We start from the raw sequence: 22,249 nt of genomic DNA, 5'->3' as shown, positions 1-22,249 counted from the left end.
GCGGATTCCACCTAACCCATTGGAGCCACGGTCCAAGTAAATCGCTTTCCTAGAAACGTGAAAGCAAACCAGAACTGAGATTCTGGTGCCACTGGAATACTGAAAAATGCATTTGTCAAATCAATCACAGAGAACCACTCTGCTGTGGGTGGTACCGCCCCCAACAGTGTAGTAACATTAGGAACCACCAGGGCACGGGCAAAAACTGCATCGTTCACAGGCCTTAAGTCCTGGACAAATCTCCAATCACCTGAAGGTTTTCTAACAGGCAAGATAGGGGTGTTACAGGGTGATTCTGGACAGGGAATTAAAGCACCATTAGCTAACAAGGATGCATGAACAGGTGTAATACCTGCTATTGCCTCCTTACTGAGTGGATACTGTGCTCTAGACGGGCGCCTGGTATCTTTAGGAGTGACTACCATTGGCTCAGCTCCCTTTATTCTCCCAAAATCATACTTGTCCCTTGCCCATAGGCATTCAGGGACCCCTCTCAGGAGGGGTGAGTCTTCACTCAACAACATGATATTGGTAGAAAAAGAAACCTGATCATGCTGAACTGTTACCCCAACCCAATTGTTACCCCAACTGAATGGGTAACAACTTGTCAGTGTGCTGGGTGAATAAGTTGACCCATCAGGGCGCATCTCCCAGTCTGTAGCATCAACCAAGCATTTCATCCAAATTCCAGTATCCACCCATTCTACTCTGTCTGATTTTGCCAGGGACACATGTGGTGCGCTATCCTCAAACAGGTAGAGCTCTTTCTGTGCAGGGGTTAGATTAACCCCTAAAGCACAGAAATCACTGCTACAGTATAAACCCTCCCACTGCACTGACTCATTCTGTAATGTATCACACAGCCATTGTTTCTCATAATGGAGATCTCTTGTCAATGGTGAAAAATGGGAGGTGCAATGTAAGCCTGCTTCAGACATGAAACTGCCCTCGTGGCCCCAATGGGTTTTGGTCATTGAGAAAACACGAGCAATATTGGGCACCTCATCATCAACATCCCATGCATAATACCAGTCACAACACTCACACATTAACATCAATTGCTCCCCCACTTCCTCCTCTTCCTCATGAATAACAGTTAAACCGGTTCGGCCACATGTTATGTTGATGCCAAATTTACACAGGAGGTCCCTGCCCATCAGATTGACAGGACAGTGGTCAGAGTAGAGAAATTGATGTTGACACTTCTCCTCACAAAAGGAGACAGGCAGAGGCATAGTTACCTGCTCTCTGAGTGGGAGGCCTGAAGCCCCTATAGTTTTGACTATTTCATGAGACAGGGGAGGTTTTATCATAGCCTTGCAGTTAATGACAGACATAGCAGCCCCAGTATCAACAAGAAATATTAATGACTCACCATTGACGCAAGCCTCCACTGTTGGCTCTACTCTCGGAAGGGTGTGACACTTTAAAAACAAATGCTCTTGTTGCTCTGAGGATTTTAGCACAACTGTCCCTGTCTTCTCATCATGTCAATACTCCTCCTCCTGTCTCTGTCCTGGATTGTACAGGGTCGTCTGTGCCGGCGGCCCCGTCTGCCAGGCTCCAGTTTGTCCTCTGCCTGGAGGGACTCCTTGTGGTCCCCACTGTTGCTGTTGCTGGACCCCGTGAGACTGGCCGGAGTCACTCCAGACCCTGTCAGGACTTCAGCCAGGCTCCGTGCCAGACGATCAATCACCGTGGTGTTGGGAGAGACAGGGGGTGGGGCTGCAGGTTGTAGTGGTCTTGCATCCAGCGGATCAGCAGGAGGCGCCTGAGGAGGAGGGAGGTCCGGCAACACTGGGTAGAGAGTTTGAGGAGTACAGTAGGGAGGTGGACAGTCTCTGTCATCATCAGCCTTTCTATTCCTTCTCACTGTTTCATCTTTCCCCTTCTTTTCTCCTTCCTCAGTCTGAACTACCATATTCTGACAGGGTTTTCCCCAAAATATGTCCTGTCTTTTCTTCCGTTTGTCAGCTTCCCTTTCCCATTTCCTGAATTTCACCCAGTCAATTTGATCCTTTTTTCCTAGTTTACCTTCCTTCTCTACCAATCTCTGTCTTATCTCGTCTAACAGCGTCACACTTAGTGTCCCTGTCAAAGGAAAACCACCCTCTCTATGCCATAGAAGTACCTGTTCCAGAATATCCCTACCCCATTTATCTACCATAACCTTCAAGGCTCCAGTAGGAGTCCGGAATGCCTGGTTGTTTGCACTCACACGCGCCCATGGCTCCTTAGTCTCACACACACACAATCTCACTCTCACACACACACACACACACACACACACACACACACACACACACACACACACACACACACACACAGGGAGAGGAAAAACAGTTAGAACAGGAATTCCTTAAGTACTTCACACAGAATTTTACTGATCACCCACACAGGATTGGTCAGATACTCACACAGAACTGGTCAGATGTCCACACAGAACATCAGAACATAAAAAGGTAACCCACACAGAGTCAACCTACCGCGCCCACACAAAACGCTCCTACATAATACTCACACAGAGTAACCCAGGGCATACCTGGCTAGCACATTTAAAATAATTGGAATTCACCACCTCTGAGGGTCACTTAGACAATCACACAGACACACAGAATGAGGTCCTTCTTCCACTAGGGCTTCACCAAGCTCTAAGTCCTATCCAACTCAACTTCAAGTGTGGTTTGCTCATCTCATCTCACCTCTTTTATTTTATTTTTATTTTATTTTTACTATGTTCGGGATGTGGTATCCACTCGGCTCGCTGCCTCTCCGATCTTAGGTTGGTCCATCTGCTCCGTTCCCGAAGTGTGGTCTCCCTGAGATCCCGAGTTTGAGGGATCCCTTGTGCACGATTACCTAGGTCATCAGGAGCGGTCACCGAGTGAAGATTCACATCCTCGTCGCCAAATGTCGTGGAAATTTCCTTAATTAACAAATGATGAGAGAGCAAATCACACACCAGTCAGAGTTATGCTTAATCTTCACCTTTAATAATAATTAAGCTTTTGCAATAGCATTTTGACTTTCAACAGTTCAGTATATCTAATGAAAAGTTGAGAGTGTTCAACATAATGGCAAATGGGATCCTTTATAGCAAAGATCCACCCCCTCCCTAGACGACATGACAAACCACAGGTCTTAGGAACTTACACAAAGAAAGACTTTACTTCAGAGAGGAATATCCCCTAGCCAGACAGAGTTGGCTATACATTATCATTCAGTTTGGTCTCCTAAACAAAGCTCTTATCTCGTCCTTGGGACAAAATGGTACCAAGACATTACCCCCACCCAATGATATATATCAAATTGTCATTTAGATACAACCAATTCTAAATATAACCAATTCTGGACAAGCTCACGGAGAGGAAAGTGAGGCTCTAGGTCAAGATAGGGGCAACAAAAGAGGGAGCATAGAATGATTCCAGACACTGCCACCCTCCTCTCCCCGATGGGAAAAGTAGGGAGTGACTGGCACACAGACACAGTAGAGCCAAGAGATAATTGGTTCCCCATTAATCATCCCTTCACATGGTTTAAAAGATATGTTTACACATGATGACATGTGTAAACATATGACCTCTCCCCTCTCTGCGGACCAAGCAACTTAGTCTTGATAGAGAACAGATAATTGCAAATGCCACCACTATAGTACAACAAAATACATTCTTATGAGAAATAACTCATAAGCATATCATGAAAATAAAACATCTTATCTATGTTACCCAACTAATTCTGATTAATCCCCAACATCAGCCACCAATTGTGCAAGTTCTCCCACTTAAAAAGATGAGAGAGTCCTGTAATTTTCATCATAGGTGCACTTCAACTATGACAGACAAAATGAGAAAAAAAATCCAGAAAATCACATTGTATGATTTTTAATGAATTTATTTGCAAATTATGGTGGAAAATAAGTATTTGGTCAATAACAAAAATGTATCTCAATACTTTGTTATATACCCTTTGTTGGCAATGACAGAGGTCAAACGTTTTCTGTAAGTCTTCACAAGGTTTTCACACACTGTTGCTGGTATTTTGGCCCATTCCTCCATGCAGATCTCCTCTAGAGCAGTGATGTTTTGGGGCTGTTGCTGGGCAACATCTGACCATATGACATTCTCCCAATTTTCTTCTGGATCATCCAAATGCTCTCTAGCAAACTTCAGACGGGCCTGGACATGTACTGGCTTAAGCAGCGGGACACGTCTGGCACTGCAGGACAACCATCTCTGCAGCACTCCACCAATCAGACCTTTATGGGACAGTGGCCAGACGGAAGCCACTCCTCAGTAAAAGGCACATGTCAGCTTGTTTGGAGTTTGCTAAAAGGCACCTAATGGACTCTCAGACGATGAGAAACAATATTCTAGTAGTGGAATTTTCCCTGAAAATAAAAGTCCCTCTTTGAAAGTGACACAAATGGTTACAAGTGGTGGAATTATGCCATATTTATTGTGGAGAAATGAAATGGGGTATCAGTCTATTCGGTGACACCCACAGAACACAATTGTGAAGAGTTTACGCAAATATGACCATTTTAGCTCTTATTTCAGGACTTTGTGGGAAATCACTTCCCCAGTCAGCCTATTGTGCATATTGACATTCATATTGCACTGTACCGCCTTACCTAAGGGTTGGAGATCAATGAAATGGGGTATCAGTCTACTCAGTACCAAAGTGCTTTTTCCCCAAAGTCCCCCTCAGAGTTATCAGACTCCAAAACATACACATTGTATTGTTTTTCCTCTGGAATAGTGTTCAATACACATTGTAGGTTGACTGGTACAATAAATGTGGCTCATTTCACAGTGGTTTCAGAGTCCCGCAATAAGAGCTGAAAAGCTAATGTTCTGTGGGTGTCACTGAGTAGACTGATGCCCCGTGTCATTGATCCACAATCCATAGGTAAGACTGCACAGTGAAATATAGGTATCCAATGCAATTCTAAAGTATAATACATCCACAGTGTGATTTCAACAGATTTTTGTCAAATGAACAAATTATTATACTTTGTTACATCTATATAACATTCCGTTTAGCATGATTTATTCTATTATGGCACTTTTTGTATTAATTTGCATCACTTTCAATGAGATGCTTTTATTTTGAAGTCGAACTGCAAATTCCACTATTGTGGCTAATCCTTATTGTGTCTAGCTTCACTTAGGTGGGTCTGACCATCATTTATCAAATAACTGTTTTATAAATTAGGGGATTTTAGATTATATCGTTTGCTATGTTTTTGGGGAAGAACATTGTTTGCATCCATCAGCTAGCTTGCTTTTTTGTATGACCAGCACTGTCCCAAAGCTTGGGGATGTGTGTCTGCGCTCAAGTGTGACAGCAGGCAGGTGTGCGAGACAACTTTACCAGCATCATGGCATAGGTATCGGTGAATCGCTGTGGCATATGAAATACGAGTGATAGTGTAATCGATGTGAAAAAACTACTAATGAACGTGTTAAATTATGTGATGTGCAGTCATATTTATGTCCTGATTAGTCTGCAAGCTTATTTGACACACAAAGACGAGAATGGCGCTCAAAACCTGGCTACGCAGCTTGTAGACGCGCGCGAGCAGTTTGGAAGAAATTGAAGGCTGAAGCGCAAGAGGCGAAAGATGACGCAGAGATCCAAGTAGACTGCCTCCCCCTACAACACCATGGCTGTGACCCTTCTGGACACAACACGGGACCAAAGATCTCATGTTCAAAGTCTGATCCGGGCTGTGCCATCCATGACAATTAGAGGCTGCAAAGAGACAGTGATACTGTTGTCTTGGTCAATCTACTCTTCTACCAAACCTACCCTACTCCATTGTTTTTGTTTATACTTTCCCAATAAAGTTTTTGTTTATCAAAATAAAAAAACGTTTGGAAGAAATTATTGAATAACATGCATGTCTACATTTATTTTGCAATGCTTGCCAGCGGTGTGGTCAGCATGTAACATGCATACGTCCGCATGTTGATTTTGTCCATCCACACCAGACGTGATCAGGACACGCAGGTTGAAATATCAAAACAAACTCTGAACCAACTATATTAATTTGGGGACAGGTGGAAAAGTATTAAACATTCATGGCAATTTAGCTACCTTGCTTGCTGTTGCTAGCTAATTTGTCCTGGGATATAAACTTTGGTTTGATGTTTTACCTGAAATGCACAAGGTCCTCTACTCTGACAATTAATCCACAGATAAAAGGGTTACCCAAGTTTTTCTAGTAATCTCTCCCCCTTCAGGCTTATTCTTCTTCTTCTTTGGACTTTATATGGCGGTTGGCAACCAACTTTAAGGTGCATTACCACCATTGTCACGTTCTGACCTTTATTTCCTTTGTTTTGTATTTATTTAGTATGGTCAGGGCGTGAGTTGGGTGGGCAGTCTATGTTTGTTTTTCTATGTTTTGGGGCATTTCTATGTTTCGGCCTAGTATGGTTCTCAATCAGAGGCAGGTGTCATTAGTTGTCTCTGATTGAGAATCATACTTAGGTAGCCTGGGTTGCACTGTTTGTTTGTGGGTGATTGTCTATGTTGATGGCTTGTTTCAGCGCAGCTCGCATTAGCTTCACGGTGGTTATTTTGTTTACTGGTTTTGTATAGTCTTCAGTGTTCAGTATTTTCATGATTAAAGATTTACCATGGACACTTACCACGCCGCATATTGGTCCTCTGATCCTTTTCGCCTCTCCTCTTCAGATGAAGAGGAGGACGACCGTGACAACCATCAATTGGACTGGAGTGTAGAACTAAGTTAATCTTTCAATCACCCACATGGGTATATGCCTCTAAAAACCAATGAGGAGATGCCGCGTGGGTATATGCCTCTAAAAACCGACGGGGAGGAGGGACTTGCAGCGCGTCACAAATAGAACCAAGTTCTATTTTTAGCGCCTGATGCGGGCGGGCAGTGTGGGTGCAATGATTGCATAACATGTACGTTTACAGTTATTTTGCAATGCTCGCACATGTGATGTGGGCGGTGTGGTCAGCATGTTGCGCCTCATGTTCACTAGCACGTGGTAAATTGCCGCGTGCCGCTTAGGCCGCCCAGAGTGGCTTGCTTGTGGGCGTGCTAGCAGCGCATAGCAGCATATAGCAGCACGTTCGATTGTGCATCAAGAATTCAGAATAGCAAGTTTGTATGAGTGTTTGGTAATTTAATGGGTAAATAGTTCAAAAGTAATATGCTCTAAAACGCTCTGGTGACAAACAAACTTTACTGCTCTGTTTCCAATTGTCCACATGGCTAGGAGAACCTATTCAAGTAAGTTAAAACATTTCGATAAGGTAAAAAAAATATGTATTATTAGCTAACTAGCTACAGTGCAGGCTAACTAGCTAGCTAGCTAGCTATCGAGCCAACTTTACATACTGTATAGATAGCTAGCTAAGTTAATTAAATATCACCAGCTACCTAACTTCATATTAGCTAGCTATATTGATGTATTTATCACTGTAAAAAAACTAACTTCAAAGGCATTGTAACGGCGTTCGTCTGTAGGAGGAAGAGAAGCGGACCAAAGCGCAGCGTGGTGGTTATTCATGTTTTAATAAATCGCTACACATGAACAAACTAACAAAAACAAGAAATGTGAAAACGCAAAACAGTCCTATCCTGTGACACCAAACACAGTGACAGGAACAATCACCCACAAACAAACAGTGAAACCCAGGCTACCTAAGTATGATTCTCAATCAGAGACAACTAATGACACCTGCCTCTGATTGAGAACCATACTAGGCCGAAAACATAGAACTGACCCAAAACATAGAAAAACAAACATAGACTGCCCACCCAACTCACGCCCTGACCATACTAAATAAATACAAAAACAAAGGAAATAGAGGTCAGAACGTGACAGGCATTTGTAGGTGTGGTGGTTAATTTCTTTACTATCAAATAGAGAGAGAGACAAACTTATCACACAAGTCAGAGTTATACTTAAACTAAATATTTAATAATAAGAGCTTTGCAATAGCAATGACTTTCAACGATTCGCCATTTCTAATGAACCGTTGAGAGTGACAACATAATGGCTACTGAGATCTTGTATAGCAAAGATCCACCCCCTAGTCGACATAACAAACCACAGATATAAGGGACAGTTCACAAAGGAAGACTTTATAAATGAGAGAGGATTATCCCGTAGCCAGATAGCATTCGCTATAAATTATCGTTCAGTTTGGCCCCTAAAACGAGGTTCTAATCCCGTTCCTGGTACTTCATAGCACAAAAACACCAACTCACCCAATGGCATAACTGAATTGTCAACTCTAGATACTCCCATCTCAAGTAAACCCCTTCTTGACCCCACTCCTGGACAAGCTCACTGAGGGGAGTGAGCCTTTAGGTCATACACTATCCCAGGATAAGTGCAACATCAGAGAGGACATACAATGGTTCCAGACACTGCCATTCACCTCCCCCCAATGCCAAAGGAGGGAGTGACTTGCGCACAGACATTGTGGAGATAAGTAATTGGTTCCCCATTAATCACGGCATCCCTTCACATGGTGTAAGAATAGGTAAAGACACATTCGCACATGAAAACAATGTTCCATCCTGTTCTCTTCCCTTTCTGATATTCTGCATATCACCAGGGGCAGGTGAAAGACAAGCCTGACCTCTCCCCTCTCTGGGCCCCATGTACCTGAGCCCCAGCTGAGGGAAGAAGTGCAACTGCCAACACCAGAGTCCAAAGGGATACATTCTAATAACAAGTATATCAAATAAGCATATTATGCAGATAAGACATCTTAATTATCTATGTTACCCAACTAATTCTCATTCATCCGCTGCTGCTATCCTTTCACCCTCCTCCAACTGTCAAAGTGGGAGAGTAGGCCATTCTGGATAGGGCAGGTACTTGTGTAGTTCCATTCCCTAGAAGAGAGGACGGGGGTAGTAGTAACATAATATTCACTGCAGTGTAATTTGAGTATAATGAAGTCTGTTTCTTGTGAAGTTTTCTGTCCTCAGATAAAGAGAGCTATGAAAGCCTGTCTACAGATTAAGAGCAGTGGTTCTCAGTCCTGGTCCTGGGGACTCAAAGAGGTGCACATTTTGTTTTTGCCTTAGCACTCCACAGCTGATTCAAATGGTCAACTCATCATCAAGCTTCAAGTGGTATTTATGCATAACTTCATGAGGATGGACACGAGGACCAGGAGGGGATCTGCAGCTCGCCCCATGTGCCAGAGAAGTTTGCTGCTCCGCAGGATGTTTCAAGGATGGGGTCCAGCGGCACATCAAGAGAGGCAATCCGTGTGCAGGAGATCTTCAACTCCTACTTCTTCGAAGAGGGTGCTGTTCCCTGTCAACACTATACACTATGCACAGCCAAAGGCTCTTTTAAGAGCCATCCACATTGCAATAAGAATATTCTTACATTTACTTAGCTATGTAAACTGCAGTTATTCAATTCCTAGTTTCTCTCCCTTTGATTTCTACTTCTCAGGTGAGGGTGCTGTTTAGGTAAGGGTGTGATGTCTGTACAAAAACAAAACAGGCTATTTTAAGTCACCCGTATTGAAAACATTTAGAACAATTAGACACCCTATAACCCACACCTACACACTCATGTGTCAATCTGATTGGTGGATTGTGTTGTGCAGTAAGCAGGCTCAGGTGTAACCTCAGCAAAAAAAGAAATGTCCCTTTTTCAGGACCCTGTCTTTCAAAGATAATTCGTAAAAATCCAAATAACTTCACAGATCTTCATTGTAAAGGGTTTAAACACTGATTCCCATGCTTGTTCAATGAACCATAAACAATTAATGAACAGGCACTTGTGGAATGGTCATTAAGACACTAACAGCTTACAGACGATAGGTCACAGTTATGAAAACTTAGGACACTAAAGAGGCCTTTCTAATGACTCTGAAAAACACCAAAAGAAAGAAGCCCAGGGTCCTTGCTCATCTGCGTAAATGTGCCTTAGGCATGCTGCAAGGAGACATGAGAACTGCAGATGTGGCCAGGGCAATAATTGCAATGTCCGTACTGTGAGACGCCTAGGACAGCGCTACAGGGAGACAGGACGGACAGCTGATCATCCTCGCAATGGCAGACCACGTGTAACAACACCTGCACAGGATCGGTACACCGAACATAATGCCTGCGGGACAGGTACAGGATGGCAACAACAGCTGCCCGAGTTACACCAGGAACGCACAATCCCTCCATCAGTGCTCAGACTGTCCGCAATAGGCTGTGAGAGGCTGGACTGAGGGGTTGTAGGCCTGTTGTAAGGCAGGTCCTCACCAGACATCACCGGCAACAACGTCGCCTATGGGCACAAACCCACCATTGCTGGACCAGACAGGACTGGTAAAAAGTGCTCTTCACTGCCGAGTGCGGTTTTGTCTTTTGTCCCTTCCTGCAGGCTCATCCTGACATGACCCTCCAACATGACAATGCCACAAGCAATACTGCTCGTTCTGTATACTGCAATACTGCTCGTTCTGATTTCCTGCAAGACAAGAATGTCTCACGCCCTGACATTAGATATCTCTGTATTCTATATATTTTGGTTAGGTCAGGGTGTGACTAGGGTAGGTACTCTAGGGTTTTTTGTATGTCTAGGGTTTTTGTATGTCTAGGGTTTTGTATGTCTAGGGGTTTTGTAGGTCTAGGATTTTTTTTTTTAATCTATGTTGGCCTGATATGGTTCCCAATCAGAGACAGCTGTTTATTGTTGTCTCTGATTGGGGATCAAATTTAGGCAGGCCTTTTTCCCACTTTCTGGTGTGGGATCCTTTCTATGTGTAGTTGCCTGTCAGCACTATATTGTATAGCTTCACGTTTTGTTTGTTATTAGGTGTTAGGTGTACATTATTTTAATAAAGAGAATGTACGCACGCATACCACCCTGCGCCTTGGTCTCCTTCATACGACGAACGTGACAGAATGTCAATGTTCTGCCATGGCCAGCGAAGAGCCCGGATCTCAAACCCATTGAGCACGTCTGGGAGCTGTTGGATTGGAGGGTGAGGGCTAGGATCATTCCCCCAGAAATGTCCGGGAACTTGCAGATGCCTTGGTGGAAGAGGGGGGTAACATCTCACAGCAAGAACTGTCAAATCTGGTGCAGTCTATGAGGAGATGCACTGCAGTACTTAATGCAGCTGGTGGCCACAACAGATACTGACTGTTACTTTTGATTTTGACCCCCCCCCCCCCCCCCTTTGTTCAGGGACACATTATTCAATTGTTGTTAGTCACATGTCTGTGGAACTTGTTCAGTTTATGTCTCAGTTGTTGAATCTTGTCATCTTCATACAAATATTTACACGTTAAGTTTGCTGAAAATAAACGCAGTTGACAGTGAGAGGACGTTTCTTTTTTTGCTGAGTTTATAACTGTGGCTCCTTCCACCTTCAAAGAATAGGCAAGACAGCCAATCATGGAGAATAGTAAGACACTTCATTATTTCTATAACCATGATATATTTTTTGTCCTCGTGTGTCTGTGCATGTTTTTCAATATAAAGTACAGCCACTTAGTGTGAACACCAGGTGAGGCCACACACAGATTCCTGTTGAACATGGTATCTTTAACTACATTATTTTCTCAAAAAGTCTTCCTCCAATTCATCCCTCTCTTTCATTTTCCCTAAATCTGCTAGGTGATATCAGCTGTGTTGGTGAACCCCTCCCACATCTGAACTGGCTACATAGAGGGAACAGCATAATCAGAGGTGAAAGGTCACTTGGTTGGGTCAAGTATTATTAAAGAGATGCTTTATATTGAAATACAGATTGATGTAGTTGTCCCAGAGTTAATGATCCAAGGTCAGATTTGCATTTCACTTCCTGATGATTATGACTGACAGTGTTAGAATAAAAAAAAGCACAAGGCTTAAACATGATCTCTCTCTCTCTCTCTCTCTCTCTCTCTCTCTCTCTCTCTCTCTCTTTCTCTCTCCATCTGTCTCTTGTCTGCAGGTATGTTTTGATGTGAGAGAGGATGCCAATCCCCAGTTCCATCATCGCCACCTCACCCGCTCTTAAAACTTCTTATGGGCAGGTGGGACGGTAGCGTCCCACCTGGCCAACATCCAGTGAAATTGCAGAGCGTGAAATTCAAACTACAGAATTATAAATATTTAACTTTCATAATATCACAAGTGTAATATATCAAAATAAAGCTTAACTTCTTGTTAATCCAGCCACTGTGTCAGATTTCAAAAAGGCTTTACAGCGAAAGCACACCATGCGATCTGAGGACAGCGCCCCGCATACAAAAGCATGAAAAACATATTTCAACCAGGCAGCTGGTTATTTCTGAAAGTCAGAAATAGCATTATTATAAATGCCTCACCTTTGATGATCTTCTTCTGTTGGCACTCCAAAAGGTTCCAGATAAATCACAAATGGTCATTTTGTTCGATAATTTCCTTCTTTATATCCATAAAAACTCAGTTTAGCTGGCGTGCTTCAGTCAATAATCCACCCATTTTCCCTCCATCAAAATGCATACAAATTAATCCACAAACGTTACTAATAAACTTTTCCAAACAAGTCAAACAATGTTTATAATCAAACCTTAGGTACCCTAATACGTACATAAATGAAAAAATTTAAGACAGAGAATCGTTATTGTCCTTACCTGTAGAAAAAATACAGAAGAACGCGCTCTCTTCCACGCACTTCGAAACACTACAGCCAAAATGAGAGCCACCTAGAAAAGCTACAATTTCTGGCTCATTTTTCCAAAACCAGCATGAAACTCTTTCTAAAGACTGTTGACACCTAGTGGAAGGAACTGCAATCTGGGAGGTATTCCATTGATTTTCCCATAGACAGCCATTTCAATGAGTGCTGAGCTAAAAAAAAAAAACATTCCGGATGGATTCTCCTCGGTTTTTCTGTTAAACTCACAGACATTATTTTAACAGTTTTGGAAACTTTAGAGTGTTTTCTATCCAATACTAGCAATTATATGCATATTCTAGCTTCTGGTCCTGAGTAAAAGGCAGTTTACATTGGGCACGCTTTTCATCTGGACTTGAAAATACTGCACCCTACCCAAGAGAGGTTAAGATAACCTTCGGGCCGACTGGGAGCCCAAGGCTGGTTAGGAGACACCACTAGAGACAGTATTATATACCTGTGATGAACAGAGAATATTAGTGTAGCACTGTGATTCATGAATTATATTCTGTCTTCCCTGCTCCCCTGTTCTTACCTCTTTCCCTTTCTGTCTTTTACACCTCCCTCACCACCACTTCTTTCTTCCTCTGTTTTTTTTATAATGCACACCAGATGTGCATTGATGTACAGATTGAACTTGTATTTATAATATTGTATTACAATTATAATATTTATAATGCATGTATTATGTATTTATACACTTGGATAATTAACTTCTTTAAATAAAGCGTTTCACATTCTCTACTGGTTGAAATTAAGTCTCATTTGATTAAATACTACACTAATTCTGTGTTTATCAGATCATTGCAGATTAAAGAAATTAGATATTGAGATGAACTGGTTTTAGAGTATTTACATGATGCATAGGAAGTGTAGTGTACTGTTTAAAAAAATTATATTTCTGTATATATGAATGACAAATAAGCCATTAACTAGTTATATCATGTTTCTAGTCTATTTCATAGTTACAGTGTGTAACCATTGATGTCCCAGGAACAAGATTGGTAAACACTATTGAAGTGCATAATTCCAATACATACATGCAGACACAGCATCATTCAAAGACTGGAATTTGATACTCCTGGTATTGGATATGACTGAAAAATAATCTCAAAGACATTCATAACTGAACTGCACCTTTATTTGTGAAGGTAGAATACATGATCAGTGAATATATTAAATGTACAGGCTACAATGTTGGGATCCCATACATGTATATACAGAGGTGGGACCAAGTCATTGTTTTACAAGTCACAAGTAAGTCTCAAGTGTTAGCACACGAGTCCCAAATCAAGACAGGCAAGTCCGAGTCAAGTCAAGACCGACAAGTCTCAAGTCCTAAACTTGGAGTTTTGAGTCCTAAACAAGTCATAATGTGCTCTTCACCAAATGTAATACCATTTCATATTTTTAACAAGAGTAATTGTATATTACATTTGCGCAAATCATGAATGCTTTTAAAAATATATATATTTATTACTTTCCAAATAAACTTTATATTTCCATGGAAATACATGTGTAGCCATGAGAAAGACCACCATAGCGATTGACTATTGAGGATCGCTAAGAGGCGCAATCGGGCGATGTGGGCTTGTACACAAATCAAATCAAATGTATTTATATAGCCCTTCGTACATCAGCTGATATCTCAAAGTGCTGTACAGAAACGCAGCCTAAAACCCCAAACAGCAAGCAATGCAGATGTAGAAGCACGGTGGCTAGGAAAAACTCCCTAGAAAGGCCAAAACCTAGGAAGAAACCTAGGGGTAAACCTAGAAAGGCCAAAACCTAGGAAGAAACCTAGGGGGGGCGCCAACCCAGACACAATCGCCAAACCATAACACACTCTGTGTGTGGTTACAGGAGGCCAACGTATGTCAAGACTGGTTATAGGAACAGCAGTAACATCAGGCAGGATTTAGGCTATCAACTGCCTAGCCAGTTGTGGCTCAATCTTGGGTGCAATGTTCACGTTCTCGCACTGACTGACGGTGTGGAACGTTACGTTAGCCTACATGCTACACTAGCAAAGATATACATTATATAGCTGTCGGCTGTATTAGTCATGATTTACCGTTCTTTGTGCAGCTTCAAATGTCGACCAAAGTTGGAAGTTGTTGCGCCTCCGTCTGTAATTTTCTTTGCGCATGTTTTGCAAGTTGCAATCCGGTTTTTTGTTGATACAGAGTAGTCTTTATATCCGAAAATAATAATTTTGGGTATCATCTTTCCAAGGGCTCCATCTGAATTCACCCTTTTTTAATAGCATATTTTTTTATATCTGGGCTTGGGGAGGGTATCAAGTCAGTTCGAGTCAAAAGGCTCAAGTCAAAGTTGAGTTGCAAGTCATCATATTTGTGACTCGAGTCCACACCTCTGTGTATATAGGACTTGCATCCTTGGCACAAAGTTATATTACATTCGACTCAATCAATAGGCTTCATTAATGTCATTCAGACTGTTTTGAAGTTGATACAATTGGTTATGATAGCTGAGGTTCATAGCTAGGATCTGATCTAATATGTATATCAAACGCTTAGGATCCATAGACAGCTCGGCTACATAGCTAGCTACGCATCCATAGGCATACACCATTAATAGAAGATAAAAGAGCGTAATTAATCTTTTGTCTACATTGAACTGCCTTAATTTGTGCATGATAAACTACCTTTACACCCACAGCTCTGTCGATTAATTTGAGAGTGGTCATTTATAGCAGCATGAGGGGTAGTCTGTAATGCACGATTTTGGGGATTTTCCCGGGGCACATGTGCACTGATGCACTGACAGCCGAGTCGCGTAGGCGGTAGCAGAACTATAAAATGGGATGCATTTCAATAAGAAGATAAAACGTTACTTTAGACTTCGTAGTGGTGGTTTGATATGGATAAGTGCGCAAGGAACAGCGAGATTCCTCACGATACGTTGATTTCAATGGCGCAGCAAGAGTCTGTTGTTCTTTTGCTCAAACACTGTCAAGAAATGAAGCGACAGGAAAGTCGCTTGCGTCTTGTCACGTTATTCTTGGTTCTGGGTTGTGCAGCTCTATTTGTATTTACGCAGCGTGTGAATAGAGACTGTAATGAGAAGGTAAGCAATGTGACATCCATATGTTTTTAACGGGGCACAGAGATGCGGGAGAGCTTTAGCATTGGATTTTAATGGAGCTTTAACTTTCATTACTGTGGGTGACCATTAATAATTAACTTGTGTTTGTAGGATTCATTCAAACATGCAGAATACTCACGACAGCAAACTATAGGTATGTAACTATTTCGTATGATATGTCTTCCATAGTACATTACTTTGATTTTATGATTTAAGCCTCGAGAGGCGCGTCTATCAGCAGCGTAAAGCAAGCATGCGCTGATCGTTGTTTTCTTTTTCCTACCAGATCGTCAAGAACAGAACCCGAAGCCAAACGCTCACCTGACAAGTATGTCTTAGTAAAGCGTGTTTATATATATATATATATGCATGTGAATGGACCGGATGTGTGTGTTTGCAACTTTGTAAAAAAAAGTTTGCTGATTTATACCAATTCTTCTTGTTATACAATTGTATTATCTCATGTAGCCTAGATGTGCCTTTATGATTCTCTTTTAGGAACCACATGCTTTTTGGATATCACTGAGAAATCCCTAGTGTATGGGTATGGTGTTATTCACATGCCTAATCAAACTTACTGTTTAGTTTGCAATTAGGCTATAGTGTGCACATTGAGCTGTGGTAATATTGTGCAAGGGCAGCAGTCAGGAATGTTGGCTTTTTGTGTGTTGAATATCAAGTGGATATATTTCCAGAATCACAATCGTTTATATATTTCCTCTGATCCTCTCCATCTTCTCCTACCTCCAGCATCATCAAGGTGCAACTCCGTGCCTGAAGATTACATCCAATGGGAACACCAGGAAACTGGCTTGGCGCACATGCAAAATTTCACCTATGATGAGGAGAAGCATGCTCTGGTTGTCCCTCAGGGAGGCCGATACTTTGTCTACGTAGGGTTCAACTTTCGAATGCCGGATAAAGACAAGGTATCTGGCGAGATCCATTTTCTTAGCCTGAAAGTCCAGAAATTCTCCAATAGATACCCAAAAAATTGCTCTATCATGGAAGTCAAGGATAGCATACCAGATAATAGGAGAGGAGCGAGGACTGTGTACACGGGACAGGTGGTTGCTCTGGAGGAAGGGGACCTCCTGAGGGTGTCCATTAATGAAGACAATTATGAACTGATTGACTGTTCAGCAGAGACTACCATGTATATTGGTGCTTTTCTCCTCTAGACAGAACATGTCTATTCCAAAAATATTCAGTCTGTGTGGATTTATATTATTTATTTCCATGCTTACTTTTAGTAGGACCAGTGCATGTTTCAAGGCACATTTTAAAATCCTTGTGGATACAATGCTCCTGTAACATGCAGATATTAGTTAAGGCTTTCCTTCTGATAAAGCTGACCTTATTTCAGGGTGGCAGGTAGCCTAGTGGTAGGGCATTGGACTAGTAACCGAAAGGTTGCTGGATCAAATCCCCAAGCTGTCAAGGTAAAAATCTGTTGTTCTGCCCCTGAACAAGGCAGTTAAACCCACTGTTCCTAGGTCATCATTGTAAATAAGAATTTGCTAAGCTGACTTGCCGTGTTAAATAAATGTATTCATACATTCATTTCACAGTATGTACTGTTTGCTACACATTTCCTTTCTTGATCAAGATTAATTACATTGTTGTTAAATGAAATAACTTATTATGATTTTATAAAGGGGGGTCAATTCCTGACTCAAAATGTTGCCTAATTCTTTAACGCATGAGATTTGTGCAAGAGTCAACGTAGGATTTGACCCTTGGGCTACAGCCGCTACAGACATATGACGTTTTTATTTTTGTGTCCCTCAAAAACTCAAGTAAATTATTTTCAGACGAGTTGCATACACATCTCTGTTGTCCATCACCTGTCAATGGATTACTCCCATACAAACCCATTGGCTCAATTAGCAATTTTCTAACACAAAATCTTTGTGTGGCCGTAGCTCTAGGGAAAGGTATTAAACTCCCTTTACTGTCTGTTATTCTGCCTGGAAGCAGAATGTCATTTTGTAATTTGGGTGAATTATCCCTTTAAATATGTTACCAAGTAAACACTTTATATTGACCTTTCTGTGAATAAAGTATTTAATTTCTGTAAATAACAAATTTCTACTTTGGGATTCTTCCTTGAATGAAAGAGAAACCTGAGGCAAAGCAGTGAAAGTTGGATAGATGACAATTGAACTCTTCCTGTGTGTGGGTTCCTAAGTGTGAATCCTGGCCTGAAAAGGTTGTGTCATCATCCCTGGAAGTTTTCCATTTCTTAGTCAGTGGATGTGTGTAATGGAAAGATGTTTCTACACTGCAGTTAAATGAATCACTCCACTGAGTACTACTGAGGGGTATATTACAAAGCATGATCAACAAGTTAGCCAGCTAACTTTGATAAGCAACCAGAAATAACTCTAGATTTTCTGGTTAAGTAAAACAGCTAAACTTCGGTATGTGTTTTTGTTTGTTGAAACAATTAGACTATGCCCATTTCAAGCTTATCTTTAAAGTTATATCAGAATATTTAGGAAAGTTAGCTGGCAAACTCCTTTATCCTGCTTTGTAGTATACCCCTCTGGTCTCCCCTTCATGATAAGCTATTGCTACATTCATTTTTGGACTTTTAAATGAGTGATTTATACCCATTGAATATAACGGTTGAGTGTTCGAATCTCATCACGGACAACCTTATCATTTTAGCTAATTAACAACTACTTACTACTTTTTAGTTACTTTGCAACTACTTAACATGTTAGCTAAACCTTTCCCCAACTCTAACCTTAACCCTTAACCTATCTCCTAAGCCTAACCTTAACCTAACTAACGTTAGATTGGAATTCGTAACATATCATATTCTTTGCAAGTTCATAACGTAATGTATGAAATGTAATTCATAACATATCATATGAAATGGATGATGGACATCCACAAATGAATGCATAGCTTACCAAACGTAACACATACTAATTGGAGTGTCCCGGATTTATGTTTACTATGTTATGCCAATGACTGGAACGAACTGCAAAAATCCCTGAAGCTGGAGACTCATATCTCCCTCACTAGCTTTAAGCACCAGCTGTCAGAGCAGCTCACAGATCACTGCACTTGTACATAGCCCATCTATCTACCTACCTCATCCCCATACAGTATTTATTTATCTTGCACCTTTGCACCCCAGTATCTCTACTTACACATTAATCTTCTGCACATCTACCATTCCAGTGTTTAATTGCTATATTGTAATTACTTCGCCACCATGGCCTATTTATTGCCTTAACTCCCTTATCTTACCTCATTTTCACTCACTGTATATAGACTTTTTGTTTTCTTTTGTTCTACTGTATTATTGACTGTATGTTTTGTTTATTCCATGTGTAACTCTGTGTTGTTGTATGTGTCGAATTGCTATGCTTAATTTTGGCCAGGTCGCAGTTGCAAATTTGTTCTCAAACTTGTTCTCAACTAGCCTACCTAGTTAAATAAAGGTGCATTTTTTTTAAACACTGCCACAGGGATTTTGGCCCACTCCTCCATATAGACCTCCAGATCCTTCAGGTTTCGGGCTGTCGCTGGGCAATACGGACTTTCATCTCCCTCCAAAGATTTTCTATTGGGTTCAGGTCTGGAGACTGGCTAGGCCACTCCAGGACCTTGAGATGCTTCTTACGGAGCCACTCCTTAGTTGCCCTGGCTGTTTGTTTCGAGTCGTTGTCATGCTGGAAGACCCAGCCACAACCCATCTTCAATGCTCTTACTGAGGGAAGGAGGTTGTTGGCCAAGATCTCGCTATACATGGCCCCATCCATCCTCCCCTCAACACCAAAGAATGATGTTTCCACCTCCATGCTTCACGGTTGGGATGGTGTTCTTGGGGTTGTACTCATCCTTCTTCTTCCTCCAAACACGGCGAGTGGAGTTTAGACCAAAAAGCTATATTTTCGTCTCATCAGACCACATGACCTTCTCCCATTCCTCCTCTGGATCATCCAGATGGTCATTGGCAAACTTCAGACTGACCTGGACATGCGCTGGCTTGAGCAGGGGGACCTTGCGTGCGCTGCAGGATTTTAATCCATGACGGCGTAGTGTGTTACTAATGGTTTTCTTTGAGACTGTGGTCCCAGCTCTCTTCAGGTCATTGACCAGGTTCTGTCGTGTAGTTCTGGGCTGATCCCTCACCTTCTTCATGATCATTGATGCCCCACAAGGTGAGATCTTGCATGGAGCCCCAGACCGAGGGTGATTGACCATCATCTTGACCTTCTTCCATTTTCTAATAATTGCGCCAACAGTTGTTACCTTCTCACCAAGCTGCTTGCCTATTGTCCTGTAGCCCATCCCAGCCTTGTGCAGGTCTACAATTTTATCCCTGATGTCCTTACACAGCTCTCTGGTCTTGGCCATTGTGGAGAGGTTGGAGTCTGTTTGATTGAGTGTGTGGACAGGTGTATTTTATACAGGTAACAAGTTCAAACAGGTGCAGTTAATACAGGTAACGAGTGGAGAATAGGAGGGCTTCTTAAAGAAAAACAAACAGGTCTGTGAGAGCCGGAATTCTTACTGGTTGGTAGTTGATCAAATACTTATGTCATGCAATAAAATGCAAATTAATTACTTAAAAATCATACAATGTGATTTTCTGGATTTTTGTTTTAGATTCCGTCTCTCACAGTTGAAGTGTACCTATGATAAAAATTACAGACCTCTACATGCATTGTAAGTAGGAAAACCTGCAAAATCGACAGTGTATCAAATAGTATTTCTCCCCACTGTATCTATCTGTATATTTCACTTTAATAATAACTCTGTATGTCAAAAGGGAATTTGAACTAATGACATCACTTGTACAATGGAAATACAAACAGCACTTGCCGTTCCAAACGTGAATCTTAACTACACCCTAAGGAACAGTTGAAGTGGACAACGTCAGAGGTGATTGTTATTAATGGTCGTAGAGTGATGGAAAAATACTGTTTAATTAACTTAGCCACAGTTGTCCAAAGGAAGTGACAGTTGGCTCACATCTGACCATCATACCTTTCCCAGTGTTAAACAATTAACGCGAAAGGCAAATGAAGAGCCTTGTTATTAAAAATAACCCAGTGTGGCTATAATAGGGTTGCGTGGGTGAAGACACGCTGGTGGGCATGTATGTCTGCCTGTATCTATAATGTCTGCCTGTGTCTCTACTCCAGCATGGAAAAGGGTGTTCCCCTCTGGTGTACAGCACACTAGGTCGCTACAGACAACGTCATCTCTTAATTCTCATCAATCATTGCTGACATAACGGTTTGATATATGGACAGTTAAGAATGTCAGCAGCACCTTGTGACTATTAGTCTATAGAGAAAGCTAGACCAACAACTTTCTGCAATAACACTGCAACTCAATGCCGTGAACGACAGTTGGCTTAAGATCCCAGGGAAGGTGATATCACTGATGTACTATTGTTTCACCTCCACTACATTAACCGCCCTTTGACGTCCTCCTATTCCTCTGAACCTCAGCGGCCGGGCAGGGTCTTATTGTTGCTCTTTTTTATTATTCTTTATGTATTCAGGGGACAACAACATTGAGAGCATGGCCTTATTCCAAACGGTGCCCTGATCACAACAATACAATGTAAAACAAAACAACATTATTTATGAAAAACATTTACAGTCCACAGCTACTAGGTCCTCAAGTAACACCCTTAACTGCCCGAGTGGCACCAGAACATCTAATTGTAATGAGCCCTGCAAATTGTTCCAGCAGTGAGGGGCATTAAAACTACATACGGATTTACCTAATTCGTTGGGGACCTGAGGAACCTCAAGAGTTAACCAACCAAATTTGTATACTTCAACAATGAAAATAGGTAAATAGGAAGCTTGTGTAGTAGAGCTTTGTAAACAAAAAGGGAATAGTGACGTGATCTACGGGACTTTAATGAGGACTAACCAACCTTTTGATACAGGATGCAGTGACGAGTATTAAAACTGTCACCTGTGATAAAGCGAAAGGCGCTATGGTAGACGGCATCCAAAGGTTTAAGAGTAGTGGCTGCTGCATTCTGGTAAATTGTGTCACCATAGTCAAGAACTGGCAGGAAAGTTGACTGTACAATCTGCTTCCTGCTGTTCAGGGAGAGGCAAGACGTATTTTTTTTTAAAAAGAAGCCCACTTTAAATCATAGCTTTTTAAGTAGCTCATGTTATGTTTTTTAAAAGTTAAATCCTTGTCAATCCAAAAACCCAGATATTCATAGACTGGAACCCAATCGATTGGAGAACCATTCAATGAATAAATAGGTAGTCCATCAACAATTTTGCCAGAATTAGAGAACAACATATATTTAGTCTTGACCACTGTCGTAATGTTGGTACAAAGCTCTACTACACAAGCTTCCTATTTACCTAATGTTGGTATCATTAATGTGACGACTGCTGTTAATCAAATAATGAACTATGTTTATAATTACGTGATTAAATTAACTCAGTAGCCTGGGGCACCATGGGTAAAGTTTGTT

General features: G+C 41.6%; 1 long non-coding RNA gene across 1 annotated transcript; it reads left to right on the top strand.

Annotated features, from left to right (window-relative positions):
• Positions 1–15,423: 15,423 nt before the first annotated feature.
• LOC139409861 (uncharacterized) lies at positions 15,424–17,856 on the top strand. The gene is made up of 4 exons (XR_011634439.1): positions 15,424–15,750; positions 15,880–15,922; positions 16,055–16,096; positions 16,519–17,856. It is a non-coding gene; the product is annotated as an uncharacterized lncRNA (long non-coding RNA).
• Positions 17,857–22,249: the final 4,393 nt, after the last annotated feature.

This window comes from Oncorhynchus clarkii, chromosome 5 (genome assembly GCF_045791955.1).
Source record: "Oncorhynchus clarkii lewisi isolate Uvic-CL-2024 chromosome 5, UVic_Ocla_1.0, whole genome shotgun sequence".
Lineage (NCBI taxonomy): Eukaryota > Metazoa > Chordata > Actinopteri > Salmoniformes > Salmonidae > Oncorhynchus > Oncorhynchus clarkii.
Note: the sequence above shows the minus strand (reverse complement) of the source record. Positions and strands in the feature narration are given on the sequence as shown.